The sequence below is a fragment of the Malania oleifera genome, chromosome 2 (assembly GCF_029873635.1).
Source record: "Malania oleifera isolate guangnan ecotype guangnan chromosome 2, ASM2987363v1, whole genome shotgun sequence".
NCBI classification, from domain to species: domain Eukaryota; kingdom Viridiplantae; phylum Streptophyta; class Magnoliopsida; order Santalales; family Ximeniaceae; genus Malania; species Malania oleifera.
This window is the reverse complement of record NC_080418.1, coordinates 16,778,404-16,805,745: the sequence shown is the minus strand read 5'-3', so window position 1 is coordinate 16,805,745 and position 27,342 is coordinate 16,778,404. Positions and strand designations below refer to the sequence as shown.

General features: G+C 38.0%; 1 protein-coding gene across 10 annotated transcripts in view; it reads right to left on the bottom strand.

Annotated features, from left to right (window-relative positions):
• Window positions 1-27,342, bottom strand: part of LOC131149576 (methyl-CpG-binding domain-containing protein 7-like) — a 72,023-nt gene that overhangs the window by 20,500 nt on the left and 24,181 nt on the right. The gene's annotated exons all lie outside the window — the stretch shown is intronic.

The window sequence follows — 27,342 nt, the reverse complement described above, 5'->3', positions numbered from 1 at the left end:
GGAATGGAATCAAATTTTTCACTTGATTTCATCATGTCACACATTCAAATTTTCATTCCATGCTTTTTATATCCCATTCCATTCTGCGACCCAAACATCCCATTAAATCAAAGCTAGAGCAACGGCATTGAGAATCTACGCTTGACACTTCGTCTCAGCTCTGCCTGTCTCATGAGATGCTGAATTTTTTTTTTTTTCAAACAAGAGAATGCTGACTTGCTGAGACTTGAGAGATGTAAGATGCAAGATGAAAGAAGATGCTATTATCCAGTGCTTTTCACCATTTTTTATAATTACACACTCAAATCAGATGGCGAGCTTTAAGGAGGAAAAAGAACAAAGCACCAAAGTATACATGGATAAGGCACACCTCAGTGCACCACTGGAACATAGCCTCACCTAGATCCCTACAGGGCACAAGCCCCATTGCCCCAGTGCGCCTTCTGCCTAGGCCTGCCTTTGACTACTATCACTTATTAAAGACATCACAAGAAAAATGTTATAGTCAACTCTAAAGAAATGTTCCTTTAGACCGAGCTTATGAGACATAGTCTAAGGCACACTAACTATACTATCACTGGTTACAATTTCTTCTGGGTTGTTTTATCTATGATTGCTGAGAAATTATCGCAGCTTCACAAGTCACATCACATTTTCTAGTAAAATGTATCTCATTGGTTTGCAGGAGGGAGGAAAAACAGTTCTAGGTGTTGTATATGCAAAAAATTTTGAAATTTTCTTACGCTATTTCCCTGATAATTAAAACTTTTAAGTTTACATTTGGATAGGATCGCTGGGCAGTGGATTTCATTTGGAGAAATTTCAAATACCTCCAAATACTTCACTTAGGTAACCTTAGAGGGAAGTTACAAGTCTCAAGGGATTTGCAAACACATTTACAACCCCTCTAAATTCCCCACACAAATGAATTGATGAAAAACATGATTTTAAAACTCGGACTGGTGACCAACCCAGTGAAGCCACAGGATCAGTCGGACAGGATGGGTCAAACCAGTGATGTTGGACTAATATATATAGTACGAAAATGATGATGATAATTACTATTAGAAGCCAAAAAAATATTAAATAATTTTTTTATAGCAAAAGAAGATTTCATTAATAGGGAAAGAATTTTCTAGGGGAGAATAAGACATCTCTCGAGAAAATTCTGGGTCAAACTAAAAGTAAAATCTAAAAGCGACAATTTTCTTTTTATCAATAAAGATAGCATATATTAGGAGGGCATCAAGGGGATGCCAACCTGAAGTACAAGAAATCAACCACCCTTAAGGGTATAACAAAAAATAAATAAATAAAAATAAAAAATAAAAAATTACATTAAACTCATTTGCTACAAGTCCACTATGCCAACAAGTAAAGCATAAACCACTACTCTTTGCTGAACCGAAGCATTGAGATTGAAATTTTGAGAACTCTTTTATTCCTCTCTTTCCAAACACACCAAAAAATTGTGAGGAATGAGAGCCTTGGCTGGACCTTCATGGAGAGTGAAGGAACTGAAAGCAGTGGAATCAGATGGTTAAGAAGGTATAAAGACTGGGAGGCCAAAGAGAAGATCCCCCTCAAACAAATTGCCAGAACCCTTATTCAAGTCCGTCCTGAGATTGACAAGGGAGGAGAAAAGCTTGTGTCTGGCAGGCTTAAGTCCAGAAATACCAAAATCAGAGGAGCTCCTGCTCTTCTCAACAACATACGCAGAGGATTGTGATCCTCCAATCTTCTTCCCAGCTTGGAGTGGCACTTGCGGGTAGTCAGTTCTGGGGAATAGTTGCAAGGGTGCACCACAGTGGGGGCAGACAGTGAGGGAATGAGTGTGCATTGGTTTGGTTAAAGTTGAAGGAGCTAAAAGAGGGGCTGAAGGTTTCTTGAATTCCAGGTTTGAGCTGCAGAGAGGGGTACTGAAAGCTGAAACCTTGGGCTTCCAGGAGGGAGGGAGTGGGCGTCGGCCAATGACTGCAGCTGCATCAGACTTTTTTTCCATCCCTTCGAATTGAATCCCTCTAGAGGATTTGATTCAATTAAAATTTTGTAAATTGTAAAAGGGTTCAATATTTGACTAATTCATTCTTTTTGAATTATGATGGAATTTGTTTTTCTAGGGCTTCCATTTCCATTTAACTCTCAATGATAGGGAGGTGGAGGAGTTGTCTTCCTTGTTGATGTTATAGGAGAATTGCTGTCCTTCATATAGGGCAAATAGTCATTCTTGGTCTTTAGATTCTTCTGGTGTTTATTCTTGCAAATCCTTCTTCAATTACCTGATTAATGCTAGTATTTCCTTCCCACTTTATCAAATTATTTGGAAGGACAAAGTTCTCTCAAAGATCAAGGCTTTTATTTGGTTGATTGTTCTTAAATAACAATCAGTTGCAGAGTAGGAGACCTTCGAAGGCACTTCCTCCTGATTTCTTCTCTCCCTGTCATGATGGCTCTGAAACAGCGTCTCATTTGTTCTCACACTGTTTATTTGCTTGGAATGTATGGAATAAGCTTTCGTTTGGGAAACAATGGGGTTTGTACAGAATCGACCAAAGATTTGCTAGTTACTTCTTTTCTGGTTTTGTTAAAAAAAAAGGAAGGAAGCACATGCTTTGCAGACTTGTGGGAGGTTTTTTCAGTTCTGCGGGGTTAAGGCTCAAATGAATGCTCATATATTTAAGGGGAAAAACCTGAACTTCTCTTTGTTATGAGATAAGATTCTTCAATTCACCTCACATTGATGTGCTTCTGCAGTTTGTTTTAAAGGAGTGAGGTTTCTGTTATCCGACAGGATTGGCTGGCTTTGTTAGTTTGATTGTTGTTTCTTGCCTTATTGCTTTTGTTTTACTTTTACCTTTTTCATTTTTCTTCCTATTTTTGAGGAGGACTTCTTGTTCTCCTTCTTGTATATTCTTCCTATTCTAATGAATTCATTTTCTTTTGCTATCAAAAGAAGGGAAAAAAAACATAAACAAACAACTGCCTTGTCAAATAGTCATATACTACACATACAGTAAGAAAGATGTTACAGCTGCAAGCCTGGAACAGAAACCAGCTCTCTTACTCCTACTGTCAAGGTTTTTGATAACTATGATTCAGTTTTTCTTCTTTTTCAAGAATTCAGGACTCGATACCAAAAACCAAATACCTAATTGTTAGGATGATTTTTAAAATGTTTCAGCCTGTGCTGTATCTAGTTTGTTTCTATTTTCAATAAAATAATAATAATGACAACAAATAAGCTAAAATATGGTTGCATAGTTTTGTGAAAACATATTTCCCAGTTTTGGAAACTGAAACCCATTTTGCTGAACATATTCATGCAGACATGCTATAACAATGTGGAAATGGAAGAAAAAATATGCAACCCCAATGTTCAATGCAATATAAAATTAAGGGATTGAAAGCCATGGATTCCACAATCAACTTGAACTCAATACCATAGAAGGAGCTAATGGATACAGCATCCAGTTTGTGAATTTATGAGCAAAATTTTCATAGGTACCAATTCAGTTTGATTTAAATTGCAAAATTTCCATCCAGAATCCAGCTAACAGTAAAATTTCGCTTTATTTAATGAATATTTCCCAAACTTCACACGCATCCTACTTCATACACAGTTTTTCTCGCAATTAAATCACTATAAAATACTAGAAGTCACCTACATCTAATGAAAATATTTTCTTGTATTTTGTAAGTAGAACCAACTCCCCCCTCTCCCCACCCAAAAAAATAAAATTAATTCTTTGGAAATAAACATCATTTCAACTTGAGTCATGTAGCTGATCTAATATTATATATATGTATGTATGTATGTATGTATGTATCTTCTTTTAACAATTTCATTAGTCTAGTTTGAAGATCTCATGCAAGGATAGGTAATGCTAACCCTTGTTCATATTGTATCCACAAAACTGTATCTGCAAATGCAGGAAACATCTTAAATTTGTTTACTGAAAACAGTGAAGCAAACATGGATTTTGTGTGTCCTGTGTATACCTGCATTTCCAGATACAGAAAAATATCTGAAACCTTAACCAAATGGACCCTTAGAATTCCAAAAATTACGTTATTTAAAGAAAAAGAATGGTCTCAATAAATGAAGAAGGAAAAAATTAGAAGAAAAGGAGCCCAATGAATCCCTAACCAAACCCTCATACCACTCCTTGATTGAGGAACAAAAGAATCCAAACAGTCAGCAAAGTAATAAAGCTCATCAACCTCTTTTTCAGTCATTAAGACACATAAAAATGTGAAAATCCAAATAAAATAGCCATGGGGCGGGGGGTGGGAGCTGGGGGGGAGAAGAATAAAGAAGAGATTGGAGCATTATGAATGGTCGATAGTTTGCAAAGGCGAGACACCAGAAACTCCAATGAAACCACCTGATACTCTCAAAACTGAATCATATTACCATTACTCATTTTGAACTGTGTGAGAGGAAAAAATATATGAGCTACCTAGGAAACAAACTTCCAAGGGCTTACATGAGAAACACCGCCTCTCCCTCTAGTATCCCATCCAATCCAATGGCCATATGCACTTCTTAGGACGTTGCACCATAGGAATTAACCTCCAAAGGGAACCTCCACAACCTTTTCCAAACTAAATAAATGTTCTTAGAAACCACATTACCAAGCCCCAAACCCTGTTTTGACTCAGGTCTTCTAACCACACACAAGATGATTCCTTGTATATCCACAGTGCTACATCTAGGGGTATACAAATATAAACAAATAACTGAAAACCAACCTGAAACTGAACTGTTACACTATTCGGTTCAGTTTTTCAGTTACAGCTTGCAGTTTTGGTTTTTAAATTAAATTTTAAAAAAAAAAAAACTGGTTTTTGGTTCTGGTTTCAGTTTCACATGTAAACTGAACCAAAAAACTGAAATGTATGTCTATTATTTCTATTATTTTTTATATAAACGTAAGTATGTCATACACAAATCCAATTTACTTTTGTATGCTATTAGTATTTATCTTTATCCTAATTAATTATATTTATATTTCATATTAGCAGTACTCAGAATCTCAGATTATGTTCTGGTGTTTTCCTTGGGAGTATAGTATATAAATGGAGGATGGAATTTTTTAAAGATCAGGATGATCTTCTCTTTTCTCTAGCTGATATGGGACAAGTTTCTTGAATTGTAGCCATTCTCACGGACACACACCATGTACAGCACAGCAGTTGGCCTACATTTTTACCTCCGCTCTTTGTCCCAAATTGTTAATATTAAAAGATGGTTTCCCTCACCCCTACCCCCTTCGCCCCCCAAAAAATTAAATCAGGCTCTCCCCTACCCTCCCATTCAGAACATCAGAGAGCTGATAATCAGCACTCCAATTTGTTGGGCTCGCATGGGTTGATTTACCCCAAAAGCCCAGTTCCCTTGCCTCACGATTGTACGGCTTCATCTCAATATAAAGGCTGTAAGGCTGGTTTGATTGTCTTGACCCGGCTTCACACTTAAAACAATATAAACATTTTTAAAACATAATTAACTGAACCAACAGGTTAAACAGACAGTTTGGTTCCTAATGAACTGTCAGTTTACAGTTCGGTTTCAGTTTGAAAATTTGAAAAAAGATTAAGTCCGGTCATGGGTTTTGAGAACCGCACCAAACCAATTACACCCATAGCTACACCATAAGAAATCTCTCATAAGCTTCTCGAAGACACACACCTACACTAGCAGGAACTCTTAAAAGGGGTAAAAATTAAATAGTGATATTAGAAAGGAAAGCACTAATGAGAGTTACACAACCCTCTAGAAAAATACACCCTCTTCCACCCCTCCAATCTTCTACCAACCTTCTCTACCATATCCAAAAAGCAACTGGAGAGGAAATACCCCCTAAAAGAAAACCTAAAAAAATACTACAAAAATGTTTGATACACACAATATATTACAACATAGATGTACTTAGTTTGTAATATATTAGCCCTAAAACTTACATTATTATGTCTATTAACCATTTCTAAAATTTCATAAAAAGAATTCCATGCTTTACTACTAATTTCCATCATTTTTTCAAGTTAGAATTGAAATTGATACCGAAATCGAAATTTCCATCAAAATTTTATGTACTTTTGAAGCTTCAAAATTTTAGTTGAAATTGAAATTTAAGACCTTGTTGCTAACAAAGCCAATTCCATAGATCTACACATACTCATATTAATACCATCATTACCACCCTTCCCCAAATTAATTCAAGCCCAAAACCCCACTCAAAGATTTGAAGAAGAATCAGAAAGTTCAAAAAAGAATCTCAAAGATCACCTAAGAAAATCATAGTATTGTAGAAACCCCGAGTATCTTGGAGTGATTTAGGGGATATTTATGTAGAGAATTGTATATTATTAAGAGAGATTATTCTAGGAGATTGTTTCCATTTTTAGCATACCCGATTGTATTATTAGTAGTGTATTAGCTTGTACAAAGATTTATTCAAGAAATACAGAAATTATTCATTCTGATTTCATGGTATCAGAGCTAGGAGATTAAACCTAGCTATCAATGGCGGAAACCGCTGGCCAAAGTAGAGGTTCGATGACCTCTGAATCTCACGAGGGTGAGAACGAAGCTATCTCCACCATGGGCTCAACAGGACTCGACAACTTGTCCGTCCAGCTCACGGTAGAGAAGATGAATGGCAAGAATTTCCCAGACCCAACATCGCATTTGCAGTAAGTATGGTAAGCCAACACGTGCATTCACCAAAGAAGACACACCTAGAGGCTATGTAGTGTGTACAAGATTCTCAGGTATCTCAAGGGTTTTCCGGGCAAAGAACTCTTCTTCAAGAAGTGTGAAAGCAAGGAAGTAGAAGTTTTCATAGATGCTGATTGGGCAAGATCAACGGAAGATAGAAGGTCTACCACCGGATATTGCACCTTTGTATGGGAAAATTTGGTGACTTGGAGGAGTAAAAAAATAGAATGTAGTGGCTCGAAGTAGTGCTGAAGTTGAGAATAGGGTAGTTGCACAAGGGATATGTGAAGGACTGTGGTTACGAAAACTTTTGGAAGAACTACAGATCACGGTGAAATTCCCTATCAAACTCTACTATGATAACAAAGCAACCATCAATATCTCTCTCAATCCAGTTCAACAGGACAGGAGTAAGCATGTAGAAGTGGACCGACACTTTATCAAAGAAAAGGTTGAAGAAGGAACCATTTGTATAACTTATGTGCCTACCAAGGAACAAACAGCAGACATCTTTACCAAAGGGTAAGCCCGACAGAGTTTTGATGATTTCATCTGCAAGTTGGATATGATCAATATCTATGATCCAACTTGAGGGGAAGTGTAGAAAGCCCAAGTGTCTTGGAGTGATTTAGGGGATATTTATGCAGAGAATTGTATATTATTAAGAGAGATTATTCTAGGAGATTGTTTCCATTTTTAGCATACCCGATTGTATTATAAGTAGTGTATTAGCTTGTACAAAGACTTATTCAAGAAATATAGAAATTATTCATTCTGATTTCAAGTATCATCAGCAAACTGAAGGTAAGGCACAACAACCCCCTCTCTACCCACTTCTAGCCCTTCACGAGACCCTTATCAATTGTGCCCTATCTACCATTCTACTTTAGATATCAACCACTAAACACAAACAAGAAAATTGATGACGAAACCCCTTGTCCAACACCCCTCAACACACTAAACAAGATTTAGGTTCACGATTCACTATAACAAAGAAGAAAGCATTAGACAAGCAGCCCTTCATCCAATACTGCCACCTCTCCCCAAATCCATTCTTGGTGTAAACCTCATCCAAAAAAAATTCCAAATTAACCTATCATACGCTTTTCCAAAATCCAATTTAAATGTAATCTCCTCCTCATTCCTCCTACAAACATCTGGCACTACCTCATTAGCAACCAAAATAGCATCCACAAGCTGCCTAACCAAACCCCCCCCCCCCCCAAAAAACGCACTTTGAGCCCTAGAAATAATATCATCTAACACAGCACTCATCCTATCAGCTAGCACTTCAGCAAGAATTTATACACATAAGTGGCTGAGCTAATAGGCCTAAAGTCAGCAAACTTAATGGATCTACTCCTCTTAATCCTTCACAAGCAATGAGTCCACGGTGCCATTACAAGGAGAATCAAAAGATACAATAATCAACAATTGGTAGGTAAACCAAAAAATAAGGATGACAAATTTCTTTTGGGAGATGGGAGGTTAAGGCTTGACTATGAGAATATGAGTGTTTTGGAGATGTGATAATTTTTGACACCGACTAAGTATAATTTGGTTTGTGCTCCACTTGTTGGTGTTAACCACCATTGTATTGTTTGGTTCTACTTTCTTGTTTGATGAAACAAAAAGTTCTTTTGTTTGGTTGTTTTAGACATCCTAAGATCCTTTCTTTGGGGGGGAGGGGGGTGAAGATGGAACCCAAGACTATATTCACATACCAATGTCAGGCAGGAAGATTATCCACCTGCAAGGAACTAATACTTAGATGAAGATTTCTAATGTTCACAAGGCATACCTAAACAGGCTATAAGAGGTGGCTCATTTTTAATAGAAGCAACAAATTTGTATAATTGTAAAAATAGTCAATGTGCTCAATGACAAGTTTGAGTATATAAATTCCTTCATGGTTAAGAGGGAATTTGATGTTGGATCTATCACTACATTTCAATTGTTGAGTTTGGACATAGTCAAGTGTATGTGGTTACTGTTTATACTTGAGATTTTGTGTGAGATTTCGTCACTCAACACTAGGTATAGTTATGACTTCTCTAGGTTGGTGGGTACTCATTGTCACCATGCTTTAAAGGTGTTTTAGCATAAAAATGTTGTACACCTTCCAAAAATATATAAGCTACAAATGTAGGCAAAAGAGGCCCAAAAAAATAAAAATAAAAACAAGAACCTCTAATACCACAAATATGAAATATGGTACTTTTTTTAATGCAAGATTCAGCAAGAATGACCACGAGTTTGTGACAGTGTGCATTGATGTGTGAAGCCTATAATGCCTCATGCTTCAATGATGAAATGACATTGAGGCTATCATTGAGACGAATAGCATTGTCGAGTGAACTAGAAGAGTCGAGAAAGAAATGAGTAGAGCCCAAGCATACACCTTGACATATTAGGGTGAAAAACTCAAGTGGCTTTGAGTAACCTTCCCCTTTGTCAGCCCAATTCTACTCTTAACTCATGGAAAAAAAAGTTGGTACCAAACCTGCACCAACTTGCAGTCAACCAGTTTGTCCAATGAAGAAAACCTGTATGCATTTTTTAAGCATTCTGGCCACTTTGTCACAGAATTTTCACAATTCGTCCAAAGCCCATTTGGAAACTTCAACTCTCAAGCACATAGCTTTTGATGCCCTTGAGAAAGCCAGAACCAATTCTTGTGTTTGAAACAATGAATGCATAAAATGGCCAAAGACAATTCACTACACATTTAGACCATCTATGTCTCATCCCAACTCCTTAGTACATAAATCTGAATTCACATTACAAACTTTGTGTCAAAGCGTGTCCTACTAATGTGGGGCAGGAAGCTGGCCGATGGATGGATCGCTTTGACCTTCTTTGGAGGTCAATTCCAAAGAGCAAGCTCAAGGGCTTGTTGAGTCCTGAAACTAAAGAAGTTAGGTTTAATTGATCAAAGCTTATGCTTATGAGGGGACTTGTTCATAAATCTGTGTATTTAAGGAATTTGTTTAATTCCTTAATTCAAATTTCCACACACACACAGGTTGTTGCCATTTTTTTTTTAAATGATATATATATATATATATCAGTGAAAGAATATATATGGATGATAAATCCTATAAACAAATCAGGAAAAATTTGAAAAGGAACAAATATTAGAGAAAAGATAATTTTTATAAGAAAAAAAAAAAAAAAAGCTAACAAAGCGAGCCAATCACACTGAATATTAGAGAAAGCCAGATCGCCAAAACAGCCTGTATAGAAAACCCACCGCAAAGCGGAAAAAACAATCCTATTACAAATCAAATCAATAGACGAACTATGGCTCCCAAAAAATATGAGTGTTTGTTTCCCTTAAAATAAAGTAGCTATAAACTTTTTGGAGGGGGGGATTGAAATCACCACAAAGTTCCCATTTCTCTTGCTTGCAATTTTGTGAGGCAATTAGTTAATTTGAAATTTAGTTTGGAAGTTATCTGAGTGTTTCCTCTCTCTCTCTCTTTGATATTGCATTTTTTGGTATCAAGGCACCCTTCGATCAAAGCTATTTTCACCTTTTTCAATCCCATCATCCATCACTCTTTCTTTGTCTCCCTCTCTCCTAATACAGCATCATTTTTGGCATAAGAGCACCCTTCAATCCAAGTTCTTTTCTCCCTTTTCGATCCCACCATCCTTCACTCTCAGTTGTTTCCATCCTTTCCCCTAAGAGTCCCAATCAATGATGCAACTCCAAACAGCTGGAAGTATCCACATTGCTACAAACACCACTACCCCTTTCTACAACTAATGCAATAGACAATGCAGCATTTTAAAACAAAATAGAAAATTTAACTGAAACAATGGCACCTTGACGCCCTCACCCTCTTCGTTCACTATCTAAGCCATCAAGGCTTGCTGGAATTTTGAAGCCCCATTGACAATGTCATCAACATGTGCCCTCATAAGCCTCATGGACATAAAGCGACTGTTGCCAATAGAAGAAAATTGGATCTTCCAATTCCAACTACTTCCCCTCAAAAGAATTCTGCAAAGTCATTAATATAGTGATTTTTTCTTTCAATGGTCAAGAAGTTAGAAGAGTCACATCTGGTAAACCCAAAAATTCTCCAACTGTCCTTCTCTTTAGCCATAAAACAAAGAAAGACACTGTTGATTCTAATCCATGTATTTTCTATAGTTTTTATCAACCTCTTCTATTCATTGATAATATTCATTTGAAAATGATGAAACCTTTATTCATCATCTTTGTGTACAGCATTAAAGGCAGTGACTACAAGATGACTAGTTGCTTGCTAGCCTAGAAACCAATCCTAACTTAAGCCTTATTTTTTTTATTTTCCTCAAATTTTGAGTCATCTTTGTAGTCCTCCTGTTGAAATGTGGAAAAGAAAACTGAATATTCCGCTAACTTATGAAAAAATTACATTCCCTTTCAATGGATGATAATTCGCATCTGATTACTAGGGATAATTACAACCTACTGAAATAATATCCTAATTAAAATGGAAAGTAGTAAAATAGGAAAGACTATCTACAAAATCGGGTAACATGCTACCCAAATCTCCTAGGATCGTGGAACCAAAATAGCTAACAAATTTGTCAGCTGTAAATCTACTAAAGATCAGCCTCTAATAAAGGCTGGGAGATATTTAATAATTTTACATATATTCAACTGAATTGTTAGCTATAAATATCCTAAAGATCAGCCTCTAATAAAGGCCAACGGATATCTAATAATTGTACACTCCCCTTCAATTTGGGTTGTAAATATTGATTAGGCCCGGCTTGGAACTCAGATCATCAAAATTCTTTCTTGGCAGAGCCTTGGTAAGGATATCGGCTGTTTGGAGACATGTAGGCACATACAACATCTTGATTATTCCTTCCTCTATTTTTTCTTTTATGAAATGTCGATCAATCTCCGCGTGTTTTGTTCGGTTCTTTGCAATGCTGATGACTGACTGATTGTCATAGAACATCTTCATGGGTTCTTCACTTGAAATCTTTAATTCCTTTAGAAGTCGTCTTAGCCATATTCCTTCACAGATGTCGTGTGTCATTGCCCTGAATTCAGCCTTTGCACTACTTCTTGACACAACTAATTGCTTCTTACTTCGCCATGTAACTAGGTTTCCCCACACATATGTGCAGTACCCAGAAGTTGACCTTCGATCATCTATTGATCCTGCCCAATCTGCATCACTGAATACTTCAATATCTTTTCTTTGATTCTTCTCAAAAAATAATCCTTTACCTGGTGTTAGCTTCAAGTATCATAGGATTCTATAAAATGCCTCCATATGTTCTTCATTGGGATTGTTCATGAACTGACTCACTGTACTGACAGAGAAGCCAATATCAAGTCAGGTGTGAGATGAATATATAAGTTTTCCAACTAGTCTTTGATATTTGCCTTTATCCACTAGTGCACTGTCTTCCTCGGCTCCTAGCTTTCTTGTTGAATCCATAAGAGTATCTACTAGCTTGCATCCGAGCATCCCAGTCTCTTTCAAAAGATCTAAAACATATTTCCTTTGAGAGACAAATATTCCCTTCCTTGACAATGCCACTTCCATGCCTAGGAAGTATTTGAGATTCCCAAGGACCTTGATTTCGAATTCTTTAGCTAGAAAACTTTTGAGACTACTCATTTCCTCCTCATAATCTTCCGTTAGAATGATGTCATCCACATATACAATGAGGATAGAAATTTTTCCTTCAGGAGAGTATTTAACAAATAGTGTATGATCTGATTGACCTTGAGAATAGCCATATCTCCTAATTACCTTTGGGAATCTCTTGAACCAGGCTCTTGGGGATTGCTTGAGCCCATAAAAAGATCTTCTGAGTTTGCAGATTTTGTTGTGTGTAGCTTGTGTCTTGAATCCACGAGGAATTTCCATGTAGACTTCTTTAGCTAGGTCTCCATTGAGGAAGGCATTCTTGACATTTAGTTGGTGAAGAGACTAGTCTAAATTTGCTGCCAAAGATAAGAGGACCCGCACTGTATTTAACTTGGCTATAGGGGCAAATATCTCTTCGCAGTCGATTCCATATGATTGAGTGAATCTCTTTGCTACTAGTCGAGCTTTGAATCGGTTAACACTTCCATCTTCATTGTATTTCATAGTGAATATCCATTTGCAACATACTAGACGTTTTCCAGTTGATAATTTTGTGATCTCCCATGTTCCATTCTTTTCCAATGCACTGATTTCTTCCCAGACAGCAGATTTCCATTCAGGTGTACCAAGAGCCTCTTGTATGTTATTAGGAGCCTGGATTTTGTCGAGGTTGGCAAAAAAAGATCTAAAATTCAATGATAACCCCTAATATGACACAAAAGTGTATATTGGGTGTTTTTTGCATGATCTCACACCTTTTCTCACAGCAATAGGACAATCACTATCATCATTAGTTAACTCATTATGGGAAGTCTCGAGATTAGAGTTACCTAGTGGATTTTCACTTGATCTAGGGCTCGGATCAGACTCTTAGATTTGCTCAAGGGATGATTGTTGTTCTATCTCCTTTTGGTTCCTTCTCCTCCATGAATAGGTAATCAACTCATCATTTTTTGTTGGTTGAATAGTGTTCAGATGCTGACGTTTCACGGGAGATTCTAAAAAGGGATGTGAAGGAGAAATGGAGTTAGTAGTTGGAATAGATTTAGAAATTTGTGATAGGTGAGAAGCGCCAAAATCAGAAGAAGGGTGAGATAACTCTTCAATATCCCAAAGTTGGAATTCCCGTGTAATCTCCCCTTGAATTTCAGATTTGGGGTAATATGGTTGTTGCTCAAAAAAGGTGACATCCATGGAGTGATAATATCTTTTAGTAGCTGATGAATAGCATTTATAACCCTTTTGGTTTGGAGAGTACCCGAGAAAAATGCACTTAAGGGCTCTAGGATCAAGTTTACCCCAGTGTTGACTATGAACATGAACAAAAGCTGAGCACCCGAATACTTTGAAGGGAATAGTGGAGATGAGTCGATTATTGGGAAAAGACTGAAGTAGAGTTTGACAGGGAGTTTGGAATTTAAGAATGCAAGAGGGCATCCTATTTATGAGGTAGGCTGCAGTGAGAATGGCTTCACCCCAAAAGTGTTTCGGTACATGTGTAGAAAACATGAGGGAGCGGGCAACATCTAGTAGGTGCCAATTTTTTTTTTTGGCAATTTCACTTTGCTGAAGAGTGTCGACACGGGAACTTTGGTGTATTATACCTGACTCAAGAGATAATCATCAAGAATGGATTTTAAATATTCTTTGGCATTATCAGTTTTCACAATCTGTATTTTTGCTTGGAATTGTGTTTGGATCATGGTTTTAAAATTTTTGAGAATCTAACCTGCCTTTGACTTTCCTTTCATGACGAATATCCAAGTAAATCTAGTGTGATAATCTATAAAAGATAAACCAGCGAGATCCAGTAATATTCTTAATCCTATATGGCCCCCACACAACACTATGAATCATTGAAAAGGGTTGGGATGCTTTGTAAGGTCGGTTGGGATAAGAGTTGAGACCATGTTTTGAAAATTGACACATCTCACACTGAAAATCATTTGGCTTTTTATCATTGAATAATGAAGGAAATAGTTTCTTGGGATACAAGATATTTGGATTTCCTAACCTATAGTGCCACAACATAATTGCACTATCATTATCAAAACGAATGACAAAAAAATAACTTTGACTTCTAGAAACTAAACAATCGGATTTGTGAGTTGTTCCTTGAGGAGGATCATTAACCTAGAGAAGATAGAGCCCTAAACACATTAGCACTGCCAATCATCTTCCCTGGATCCAAGACTTGAAATTCACACATATTTGGGAAAAAATTAGTAACACAATTTCGATCCCGAGTGAGTTTACTAATAGACAGTAAATTGCAATCCAAATTTGGCACTAACAAAACTGAGTTGAGTGTTAGGTTCTCTGAAATTTTAACAGAACCTGTACCAGCCACTTTTGAGAGTGAACCATCTGCTATTCTGACTGTTAAATTTTCATAGCAGGGACTATAAGTAGAAAAAAAATTTCCATTCAAGGTCATATGGTCCGATGCTCCCAAGTCTATAATCCATGGACCTAGCTTCTCCTTTTTAACATTAAAAGCACTTAAAAAATTACCTTTGTGTGCCAAAGAACTAGTACCAACCACAGTACTAGGGGCTGCTACAGATTGGCTGAACATTTTCTGCAATAATTCTAGTTGCTCCTTTCTGAAGAGACTGGGCTCGGGTGGTGTTGGTTTCCCATTAAGTTTGTGTCATGTAATGGGCTTGAGGTTGCTATCTGAATTGCTGCTGTTGCCTGAGAACATGGCTTCCTGATTGGTGGTGACGTCTGAGACTGAAGAGGTGGAGTTGGTGTTCCAGTGGCCAAACCGTATTTGGTCATATGGGAAGATTAGGGTTCAGAGGATGCTCTGATACCATGTTGAAATGTGGAAAAGAAAACTGAATATTCCACTAACTTATGAAAAAGATTACATTCCCTTTAAATAGATGATAATTCTCATCTAATTACTAAGGATATTTACAACCTACTGATTTGTTGGCTGTAAATCTCCTAAGATCAGCCTCTAATAAAGGCTGATGGATATCTAATAATTCTACATATTTCAACTGATTTGTTAGCTATAAATATCCTAAAGATCAGCCTCTAATAAAGGCTGACAGATATCTAATAATTCTACACCTCCTTTAAGCAAAAAATATATGCAATAATCACATTTCCATTCTTATCATACCTCTTCCCACCCCTTTCACTACTCAAACGCATTAATATTATGCACCTTAAATAACTGCGCCAAATTATTAGCCATCATTTCATGCTACTCCTATTGCAAGTAGGTCCTTACTTATTCCATCATTGCCTACATCAATTTTATTTAAATCCCCAATCGTTTTAACTATTGTGATTAGTGTCAATCAATACAATATCTTTTAGCAAAGCAAAGGTGCAAAACCTTTTTCAAATAATTATAATGCACTACATTACATTGAGAAGGATGATACCAAACACATAAACAAACATTGTAATACGATCAACAAAGAAACGATAAAAATAAAAAATAAACTAGATTTTTTCTAGTAGCCAATAACATCAAACTCATCAACACCACAAAAACAGCTTCTCTCAACAACCAAACAATGAAAACCTAACAAAACAAAACAAAATAAAACACACACATATTTCAATTATGGAACTTCCTCACAGGGAAAACAAAAATACATGGTTACGCTTGATTCCAAGAACATTTGGGATTTTTACCCAAAATCATATTTTGGATTTTTACCAAAAGTCACATTTATGATTTTTATATTTTCTTGGAAAAACTTGAATCATTTTATTTTGTTAAACTTGCTTTTACGTAGTTGAAGCAAATATACCTAAAATCTTGGTTACATAGTTCATTGAAGCAAGTTGTACCAAAAAGCACTATGGAAGTGTAGAGAGAGAGAGAGAGAGTGGAAGCTGGTTCAAAAATCAGCACTTAGGAAGCTAATTCTAAGAAACAAAAACACTAATAAGTCTATTTAAAGGATATCAGATGAGTTGACAGTCCTAGAAATGCCAATGTTAATGATGACTGTTAGACTATTGAACATAGTGTATAGTTTTTAGTCCCACATCGGAATGTTAGGAATAACCTCACTCTCTTGTATAGCTATATATACATCTCAAAGTTGTAAACTAAGTACACCAAGTGATATTCACTTCCTCTTGTATAGTTCTCTCTCTTTTACTTGCTTCTTGGTATCAGAGCAAGGTTGGGTTCCTTGTTTAAGGTCCGGGTTCTCAATTGAGTCATATGCTCTACACTCACCACGTATGTGGAGCTTGTGCATCAGAAAGCTTTATTGGTAGTAGGTTGAGTCGTATGCTCTATACTTGCCACTTTTAGTGGACCTTGTACATCAAAAAACTCAGTCTACTATTTTCCTGGTGACTTCGTCGACTTTTCCAGCGACTTTTGGCGCCCTTTTCCGAAAACTTCCATCAACTTTCCCGGTGCCTTCCGACGGCTTTTTCGACGACTTCAGCAACCATTCCGAAGACTTTCCCATTGTTTTTTTTGTTGCCACTTTTTGGCATTTTTCATACCACTCTTCCGGCGACTTGTTTTGCTTTGCTGCGTTGATACTTTTGCAGTCTATTCCTCTTCTTTACAATGGCTAACAAGGACGGTGATATTCCACGCCCTGACTTATCTCTGACTCAAATTACTCCTATTCAAAAGGTCACCAGCATTCTTCTGAATGGCGGCAACTTTCTTGTCTAGTCATAGTCCCTTCACTTGTATCTTGGGGGTCGTGGCAAGGCTAAGTGGTTGTTAGGATTGGAGTTTCGCCTTGCTAATACCATGGCTTTAAATCGCGGTTGCAGGTAACATAACGGTAATGGGAAGCGGAAGTAGCGGATGTTACATAACGGGAATCAGGTTCAATGGTTGTGAATTTTTTTGAAGCACACACAACCTTGTGCATATTAGTGTACTCGCTTGTTTTAAGCTTTTAGCCCTTAGAAAGAGTTTTACTGTATTTTGGATCCTTTAGTTCAAGTAACTAAATTATTTGGTAAGGGCAACAAGTTTACATTTGTTTTAAACCACCATTGATAGAAAATTTACATGCGTGTATTTATACTTCTCATTGTTCTTATCTGTGATAAATTCTTATGTGTGCTAAATTAATTAATAGAACAAAATACATTATACACTCTATTAATCTATTAGAAAAATAAGACATACAAATAATACAAATATAAAATAGCTAGAAAAGAAAGATGGTTGAAGTTGAAAAATATAGAACATAAATATCACATTATTAATATTATCAAAATAAAATATTTTCCTAACTAGTATTTTCAAATTGTTAATTAATGCATCTATTGTGAGTATTTAAAGAAATAATAAATTTTTTATCATTATCATCCTCATTATAATCTTTTCCCCCTCTCACCACATGGTATATTGAGAATGATTTATGAAAGAGAGGGAAAAAGTGAGAATAAAAAGTAATAAATAAATTAAAATTTTTGGTGTAACAATCCTGTAGCAGTTACATAACGGCTATAGCGGCCTCTACATATCAGTCGCAGTCCATAACAGCAACTACGACCGTGATTTTTCTTCTCATCGATTTCACGGTGTGTAACAATATCGGTAACCCAAAAAACCGTTACGTAACGGTCGCGGCCTTTATTTAAAACCATGCCTAATACTGATCCGGCTCACCAACAATGGTCCATTGACAACTGTGTCATCCTGGGTTGGATATTTGCTTCTATGGAAGATCGCCTCTACAGGATATTCAAGTTTCATGATACTGTTCATAGCCTTTGGTCCGCCTTGACCAAAATGTTCGCCCACACAAGGTGTGAGGCTTGGATTTTTTAGCTTTTATCGGGAGCTTCACCAAGCGACTCAGGCTTCTCTAGGTTTCTCTGTGACTGACTTCTTCAGCTATCTCCAGTCTCGGTGGGAGGAGCTCGCCCAGTATGAGCCTCTTTCTGAGTTTCCTACCGAGCCAGCAGCTATTGAGGCAAAGCGCCAGGATCGTCACCATACCTATCAGTTCTTGATGGGTTTAAAACCTGAATTCAAATCACTCCAAACTCAGATTTTGAACACATCCCCAGTACCTTCTTTTTACGAGGCATTTGCAATGATTGATGGTGATGATTGGAGATGATGTCTTCTCCCTGGACTTGCTTCTTCTAGTGTGCCCGAGCAGGTTGCCTTTGTAGCCCCTACTGGTGCTAGGTCTGTTGACCGCAAGACTCAATTCAGCCAGCATTGCAACGGAATAATCACACTATTGAGCGTTGCTTCATTCTCCACCCTGAGCTGTAGGAGCGTTACTCCAAACAGGCCTCTTATGGTCGTGGTCGTGGTCGTGGTCGTGGCAAAGGTCGGGGACCTTCTAACATTAAAGTTGTTGCAAAATCTCTTCCTACACCTTCGCTTCTCTTACTCCTGGACCTGCTGCTGCTCTAGTTTTCTCTCAGCTCCAGACTCAGCTTACTCAGCTTTAGTCTCATATTAGCCTCCTTGCCTCCGCTGCACCGACTGGATCCTCCTCTACAGCCACCTTTGTTGTAGGTAACCAACTGCCCTTTTAAGTAAGTCCGGCACGCCCAATGGCACACCCGTTTGGATACTGGACTCAGAGGCAAACAACCATTTGACTAGTAAGGCATCTTTCATTACATCCTCTGTCCCTTCGTTGGTTCATACTATCCGCATTGCCGATGGTATCTCTTGTTCCATTCATACCCAAGGCACTGCCTGTTTATCCTTGACTCTATCTTTATTCCCTGTCTATTATGTTCCACAATTTTCCTATAACTTGTTATATGTTAGCCGTATTGTTAAACAATATAATTGTGTTGTAGTTTTCTTACCCAACTCTTGTTACTTGTAGGACTTGAGTTCCAGGAAGATTTTTGGCAGGGACTTTGAAAGGGATGGGCTCTACTACTTTGGCAATCCGCGTTCCTGTCCTGCATCCTCTTTTGGCTTTCAAGCATCTATTTTGCCTTCTGATGTTTCCTCTATTTTCTCTTTAAAAACCTTGGATTTGTGGCATGCCCGTTTGGGACATGCAAATTTTAAATATTTGTGTTGGTTGTTTCCAAAATTTAATAAAGCTTGCAAGAATTTTAATTTGTGAATTATCTAAGCATGTTCGTTCATCTTATTCGTCTCGTATGCACCGTTCTCTTGCAGCTTTTGATATTGCTCATAGTGATGTCTGGGGTCCCTCCCCGTCTCCTCACTCACTTAGCATCGATATTATGTCACCTTTATTGACAATTATTCCCGTTGTACTTGGGTATATCTCATGAAAAATAAATCCGAAGTTTCCACTCATTTTTACCATGGTTCATATCTTGAGATCTAACAATGATCGTGAGTACCTCAGTAATGAGTTTTGTGCTGAATTGTGTCAACAGGGTATTCTCCAACAACTAACATGTCCCTACACTCCTGAACAGAATGGTGTGGTTGAACGCAAAAATCACCACATCATGTCAATTGTCCGTTGTCTTCTTTAGGGAATGCAAGTCCCCAAGTCTTATTGGCCTCACGTCGTTCTCACTGCAGCCTATCTTCTCAATCGTACCCCGAGTCGTGCATTGCAAAATTATACTCCACTTCATCTTCTGCATCCTTATAGGTCCCTTTTCTCCCTTCTCCGTAAAGTGTTTGGATGCACCTGCTTTGTTCATGACCAGAGTCCTTCTCGGACCAAGCTTGATGATAAGGTCATCCAATGCATTTTTTTAGAGTATTCCTCTATGTCTAAGGGATATCGCTATTATGATCCTGTTGGTTGGTACACCTATTTCTCTCTCGATGTCACGTTCCATGAGTCAACCCCCTTCTACATTGACTCCTCTCCTTCCATATCTCCACCAGTGCCATCTCCACTTCCTCGACCTAAGCCTATCTTTCTCCCATATGTACCAGTGTCCTCTTCTCTGGTGTCGTCTTCATCTTCTAAGCCTCCTACCTCTACCCCCACTGGGCAGGACCATATCTTTCTTATTCCACAAGTTTACACTCGCCAACTGCGCCCTTTGGAGCCTCTGCCAACATCTTCACCGAGCTCAGGTATATCTCCTATATTCCCTGATCCCCCTACTCCCTCCTCATGGTATCCTTCTCGAATGTGTCACGCTCCCGATAGACTTTTTTTAGCATGTTCTACTAACTACCCACCCTATCTCCCAGTATCTTTCTTATCAGGATATTTCCTCAAGTTATCAAGCTTTTTTGGGAGAGGTTGATGCTATTATCATACCTTGCTCAGTTCATAAGTCCCTTCAGAACCCCAAATGGGTTACAGTCCTGCAAACTAAGATGGAAGCTCTACAGCAGCAGCATACTTGGGATCTTGTTCCCCTTCCTTCAGGAGCACGCACGGTGGACTATAAATGGGTGTTCACTGTTAAGCATCTTGTAGATGGTACTATTGACAGGTATAAAGCACGATTGGTGAAGGAAGGTTTTTACACAGATTCCAGGTCAGGATTTTCATACTACATTTGCTCCTGTAGCAAAGCTTACTACTATTCGCCTCCTGATCTCTTTGGCAGCTTCTTTCACTTGGCCTTTATATCAGCTTGATATCAAGAACGCCTTCTTGAATGGAGATCTTACTGATACTATTTACATGGATCCCCCTCTCGATTTTTCTACTCAGGGGGAGTATTCTGGAAAGGTGTGTAAATTGCGCAAGTCCTTATATGGGCTTAAGCAATCACCTCGTGCATGGTTCAGAAGATTCAATGATGTGGTTCTCTCTATGGGATTTATTCAATGCCAGTCATACCACACTTGCTTTATTAGGCGTCTCTCCTATGGTCCTTGCACCATTATTATGTGGATGATATTATTGTTACTAGTAATGACTTGTCTTGAATTATTCAGATTAGAAAGGACTTGGGGGACACCTTTGACATCAAGGATCTAGGACCCCTCAAGTATTTCTTGGGCATTGAAATAGCATGCTTCTGCAAGGGCATTTCCCTCTCTCAACGGAAATATGCCCTAGATCTCCTTATGGACACTGATATATTGAGATGTTGGCTTGCTTCTATGCCCCTGGATCCTAATATTTCCCTTTCTGCAGAGTCTAGTGATCTATTGACAGACCCTTCGGTGTATTAGAGCCTTGTTGGTCGCCTCATCTACTTGACCAACACTCAGCCTAATTTGGCCTATGTAGTGAGCCTAGTAAGTCAGTTCATGCATTCTTCTCGGACATCACATCTTGATGCCGTCTATCACATCTTATGGTATGTGAAAACCTCACCTGGATTGGGATTATTCTATTCATCTGGAATACAACCAGGTCTTTCCATGTTTACTGATGCTATCTATGCTGGGTCCAAGACTAACAAACGATCTACGTCAGGTATTTGTACTTTCAAGGGTGATCATTTTTTTCTTGGAAGAGTAAGAAGCAGGCTGTGGTTTCACGTTCCTCTGCTGAGGCTGAGTACCATGCTATGACACAAGGTACCTATGAGATCTTGTGGCTACGCTCTCTCCTATTTGAGATTGGATTTCCTACAACAGACTCTTCTTTGTTGTTTTGTGACAACAAGTTTACTATATCTCTCTCTTCTGATTCAGTTCTGCATGAGAGAACCAAGCATATTGAGGTGATATTCACTTCATCAGGGAAAAAGTTCGTTCTGGGATTATCTCTCCCCACTTTATCTCCTCCAAAGTCAAGGTTGCTGATGTCTTCACCAAGTCTGTTGGCCCAGGTCTATTACAGACTGCTTTCTCCAAGCTTCGACTTGTCAACATCTTCGTTTCAGCTTGAGGGGGAGTATTGAACATAGTGTATAGTTTTTAGTCCCACATCAGAATGTTAGAATAACCTCACTCTCTTGTATAGCTATATACACATCTAAAAGTTGTAAGCTAAGTACACCAAGTGATATTCACTTCCTCTTGTATAGTTCTCTCTCTTTTACTTTTTCTTAGACCACCACTTTACTTAAAAGCTTAAGTTGTTAGGTTGTGGGCCAACAATGTATATCAAGCTTTAACACTTCCCCGCACGGGCACCCCAATAACACATCAAGAGATAAACACGCAATAAAAGAGAATGCGATAATTGTTTAAAAATCACACAAAAAACGTAGGAAACAAGACTAGAACCTAAGACCTCCTAGAAACCAACACTGATACCATGTCAAATTACCACTCTACCTAAAAGGCTTAAGTTGTTAGGTTGTAGGCCAACAATGTGTATCAAGCTTTAACAATCACAGATAAAAATTATAACGGCATCATGGCTATTCAACCCCTATTTTAACAATGGTCATGGCCGAAATCAATGAAATCAAAGATCAATGGAGTTGATGAAGATGACAAAGCAATATGCACATCAAATGAGTCAAAAATCGATCTATGTTATCCAAATCAATGTGAGTTGATTGATCAATGGAGTCGTGGCTAGTATGGCTGATAAGGATGTAAACAAAGCACATCTATATTCGGATGGCACCACCCGCCCAACTACCTCGCCCCTTGCCTAGTGCCCTAAATTTCTATCACCTTGAATACTAACCTAATAAGTAAAACCCCAAATTTACCCAAATATTGTACTAGGATTTCAAGTTTTACATTTTGGTTAGATCTCCCATATTTTGTTTTTATCCTTTTTCTCAAGTTTAACTTTTGTTTGGGACTTGGACGTCAAATTCATTGCATTAAACAACAACAAGAAGCCTTAAGTCCCACTAGTGGGGTTGGCTACATGAATCTTTTTCTACCAATTCACCCAATCAAGGGCATTTTCTTCCACAAACTTAAAAGCTATTAAATCCTTCCTCACTACCTCATTCCAAGTTATTTTAGGTCTACCCCTACTTTTTTTGGTACCAAAAACAACAACTAGCGAACTCCTCACAAGTGCAATGCTTGGCCGACACTTCAAATGCCCAAGCCATCTAAGCTACCCCTCCCTTATCTTGTTTTTGATTGGTGCTATGCCAAGTTTATTGTGTAAATGTTCGTTCTTTAATTTATCTTTTAATGTTATACCACTCGTCCACCTTAATATTTACATTTCTTTACTTTTTTTACATGTTTCTTAGTTGTGCGACATTTTAATCCACAAAGCATGGCTGACCTTAAGTTGTCTCATAGAACTTTCCTTTTTAACTTTAAGGGTATTATACGATCACATAACACCTAACACATCCTCCATTTTACCCATCCTACTTTAACTCTATGTATTACATCCTCCTCAATGTTTCCTTCTACTTGCATAATACATCAATGATATCAAAATACACTAGTGCTATTAATTTCTTCATAATCAAGTTTAATCCTATCTCCCATACTCCTCTTTATGTTACTAAATGCATTTCATATATTTTATCTTATTCCTACTCATCCTAATATTTTTAGACTCTAAAGCAGTTTCCCAAAGTTCTAGGTTAGATTCCACTCCTCTCCTCCTTTCATCAATCAAAAGAATATCATCTGCAAACAGCATACACCAAGGGATCTCGTTTTGGATATCATTGTGAGTTCATCAATCACTAAAATAAAAAGATATGGACTCAAAGTAGAACCTTAATGTACAACCATTAGGATTGAAAAATCTTTAGATTCCCCTCCTATTATCCTAACGCTAGTCATTACATTATTATACACTTGGTATATCTACTGCATACTCCCTGCTTTTCCAAAACCTACCAAAGAACTTCCTCAAGTACACGATCATAGGTTTTCTCTAGGTCAATAAAAACCATATGCAAGTCTCTCTTCTTTTCCCTAAACATTTCCATTAATCTTCTATTCTACTTCGAAGATAAATAGGTTCTATTGTCGATCTACAAGGCATAAAACCAAACTGATTCTTTCAAACCCTCGTTTCTAGTGTTATTCTTTGTTCAATTACGCCTTCACACAGTTTCATCATATGACTCATAATCTTAGTTCCGCTACAATTATTACAATTTTGAATATCGTTTTTATTTTTTTATAAAGGTATTAACGTGTTTTTTCCTCATTCTTCTGACATTTTCTTGGTTTTAATGATAGTGTCGCATAGATTAGTTAATCATATACTTCCTTTATCCCCTAAACATTACCAAATTTCAACTGGTATGCTATATGGACCTATAAATTTCCCACTTTTCATATTTTCTAAAGTCATCTTAACTTAATAACTTCAGAAACTCTTATTTTGCAAATAAATCTCGTAATTGTAGTCTTTTCCCCATTTTTCACTTCCAAGTTCAAGCTTTCAATTTGGTTAAACTACTTACTAAAGTATCCTTGCAGCCACTCTTTTATATTTTCTTCTTTGATTAAGACATTATCATTCTCATCCTTTATACATTTTACATTCCCTAGATCTTCGCATTTTCTTTTGCTAACTTAACAAGTTTATAAATTTCTCTTTCTCCTTTCTTTGTATCTAGTCTAGTATATAAAGTATCATAAGCTCTATGTTTAGTTTCAAGTAATGATCCTTATTGCATTTTTTTTTTTTTTTTTTTTGCCCCTTTATGCTTCAACGATTTCTATTTTTCTACAACTTGCCATGTTTTATGTCAATTTCTTTTTGTATTCATGACTTTTTTGGATATCTTGATCCCACCACCAACTTCCTTTACTACCCAAGTATCTTTCTCTGGATTCATCTAAAATCTCTTTTGCTGTCTTTTGATAAGAGTTAGTCATTCTATTCCACACGGTACTCACATCTACCTTATCCCCTATGTCTAATCACTTTTTTTTGTCATTTTATCTTTGAATTTTACTATATTTTCTCCCTTCAAGCTCCACCACCTAGTCCTAATGCATTGATTTTTGTTGCTTTTTCTCTTCGGTCTTTTGGTATATATAACTAATACTAGGACTCTATGTTGGTTTGTCAAACTTTCAACTGGGATAGCTTTACAATCCTTACATGGCAAACGATCCTCCTTCCTCGTTAATAAGAAATCTATTTTGGCTTTTATTTTGCCCACTCCTAAAAATTATTAAATGTTCTTCTCTTTTTTTGAAGCAGACATTCAATATAACCAAATCAAAGGGCATGACAAAATCTAAAATTGTATTTTCATATATTTTTTTATTAGTAATACATATGTTCTATATGTTTTTTTATATACGAGGCAAATCAGGTTACAAGTGGGATAGTAGAGGGGCGGGACAGATTCCTGGTAGGGAAATACAACTGCCATATACTGCCTTATAATCCACCATCATTATGTTTCTCCAACTATTGCACTGAACCTATTTTGTGAACCCCCAAATATCTACCAATGATCAAAGCTCATGCAAGCGTGTCTTTTAAGTTGTTTTTTTTTTTTTTTTTTTTAATTGCGAGATTGGTGCAGGCTTCCATTATTCTTGGTTTCGTAAAGCAGTGCTTAACTTTTCTTGCTTATGCAAGCAAGGAGAGTGCAAGCAATCTTTGGGAAGCCTAGTGCAGCAACCCCCTGCGAACCCTAGTTACAGTAGGCGACGGTGACGAAACTTGCAACGGCGACGAAAGCGAACCTACGACGACGAAGATGCGATGGGTGATGGCGATGACGACGTATCTAAAGGCGTATTCGTTACGGTGAACCGCCGGGAAGCTTCTGCGACCACGACGTAGCGCATCTACATATTCCAACAGAGGTTTCGGTTCTGTGAACCAACGGGAAGCTCTCGAGTTTCAGTGAGGAGAAGCAAACCCTAGTTACAATCGGCGACGGCGATTGAACCTGCAATAGCGACGACGGCGAACTTGCGAAGGCAACGAGGATGACGAAGCTGCGACAGTGACAGCGACGACGACGTATTCAACGGCATCCTCGTTACAGTGAACCACCGGGAAGCTTCTGTGACGACAACGACGACGTAGCGCGTCTGCGTATTCCAACGGAGGTTTCGATTCTGCGAACCAACGGGAAGCTCTTGGTTTCTCTTCAAGAATTAGGGCTGCAAAAGAGAACCTGGGATGACAACGACGAAGCTGCGACGATGAATCTACGACGGCGAACCTGCGGCGACATATGGTGAGGACGATGACGTACAGTCCAACGACGTTATTGTTACTTTGAATCGCCGGGAAGGACACCGCACACCAAGGAGTTTGCAGGCACCATCAAAACTCAGGTTCCATTTTATCTCTCCACAAAAGGTTGGTTTTTCATTTGTTGGTGTTCAATATGGAAAACAGGTAGCCGCTAGCCATGGCCGCGCCGTCTCCGGTAGCTGTTACCGGAGGGTTGAGGAGAGGTGCCAACAGTGGTTTACGGGTTGCGAGGAGTGGTTCAGGGGATGATACAGTCGGAAAGGGGGAAGGTGTCGCTGGGGGGAAAATCGTTTGCGGAAGCATTGAAGAGGCCAATTCAATCTTCGAAATTCAAAAATCCCTTTGAGGAAGCCGAAACTGATTAATGGGAAATTAGGTTTTGTTTTCTCGAATGTGGAGATGGAAAAGGCTGCTGAGGATCTGAAGTTTGCGTTGGTGCTTAAATTTCTTTCTACAAGGCCGTCTATCGATATCCTTCGGAGACATATTATCTAATCTTGGGGTCTTTCTGAAGTTCCAATGATAAGTTTTATGGACAACTATCATGTTTTGTTGCATTTGGTAAATGAAAAGGACTACATTTATGCATGGGCACGAGAAGGAAGATGGGTGGCAAGGTGCCAATTTCGGCTATTTAACCGGTCCGTGAATTTTGATGTCAACAAGGAACCATCGATCGCACCACAGTGGATTTTCTTACTAGGTTTGCCTTTACATTTATATAGACTAGACTGTCTACAGAGTTTGGCCACTAGATTTAGTAGATTTTTGGGTACGGATAATGCCACATTATATAGAACACGAACCACTGGTGCAAGATTGTGTGTTGAAGTGGATTTGCAGATGGATCCTGTGGAGGGTTTTCCGTTGGTGGTAGAACAAAAGCAGAGTTGGCAAAGGGTAATATATGAGAAGAGGGGTTTCTATTGTAATAAATGTTGTAGGCAAGGTCACACTGATGTGGTATGCCGGTTTGGAGTAAAGCCGAAGGATAAAAAAAAGGTAGGTATAAGGAAGGAGGGAGATGGGATGGTTTGGAAAGATGTGAGTA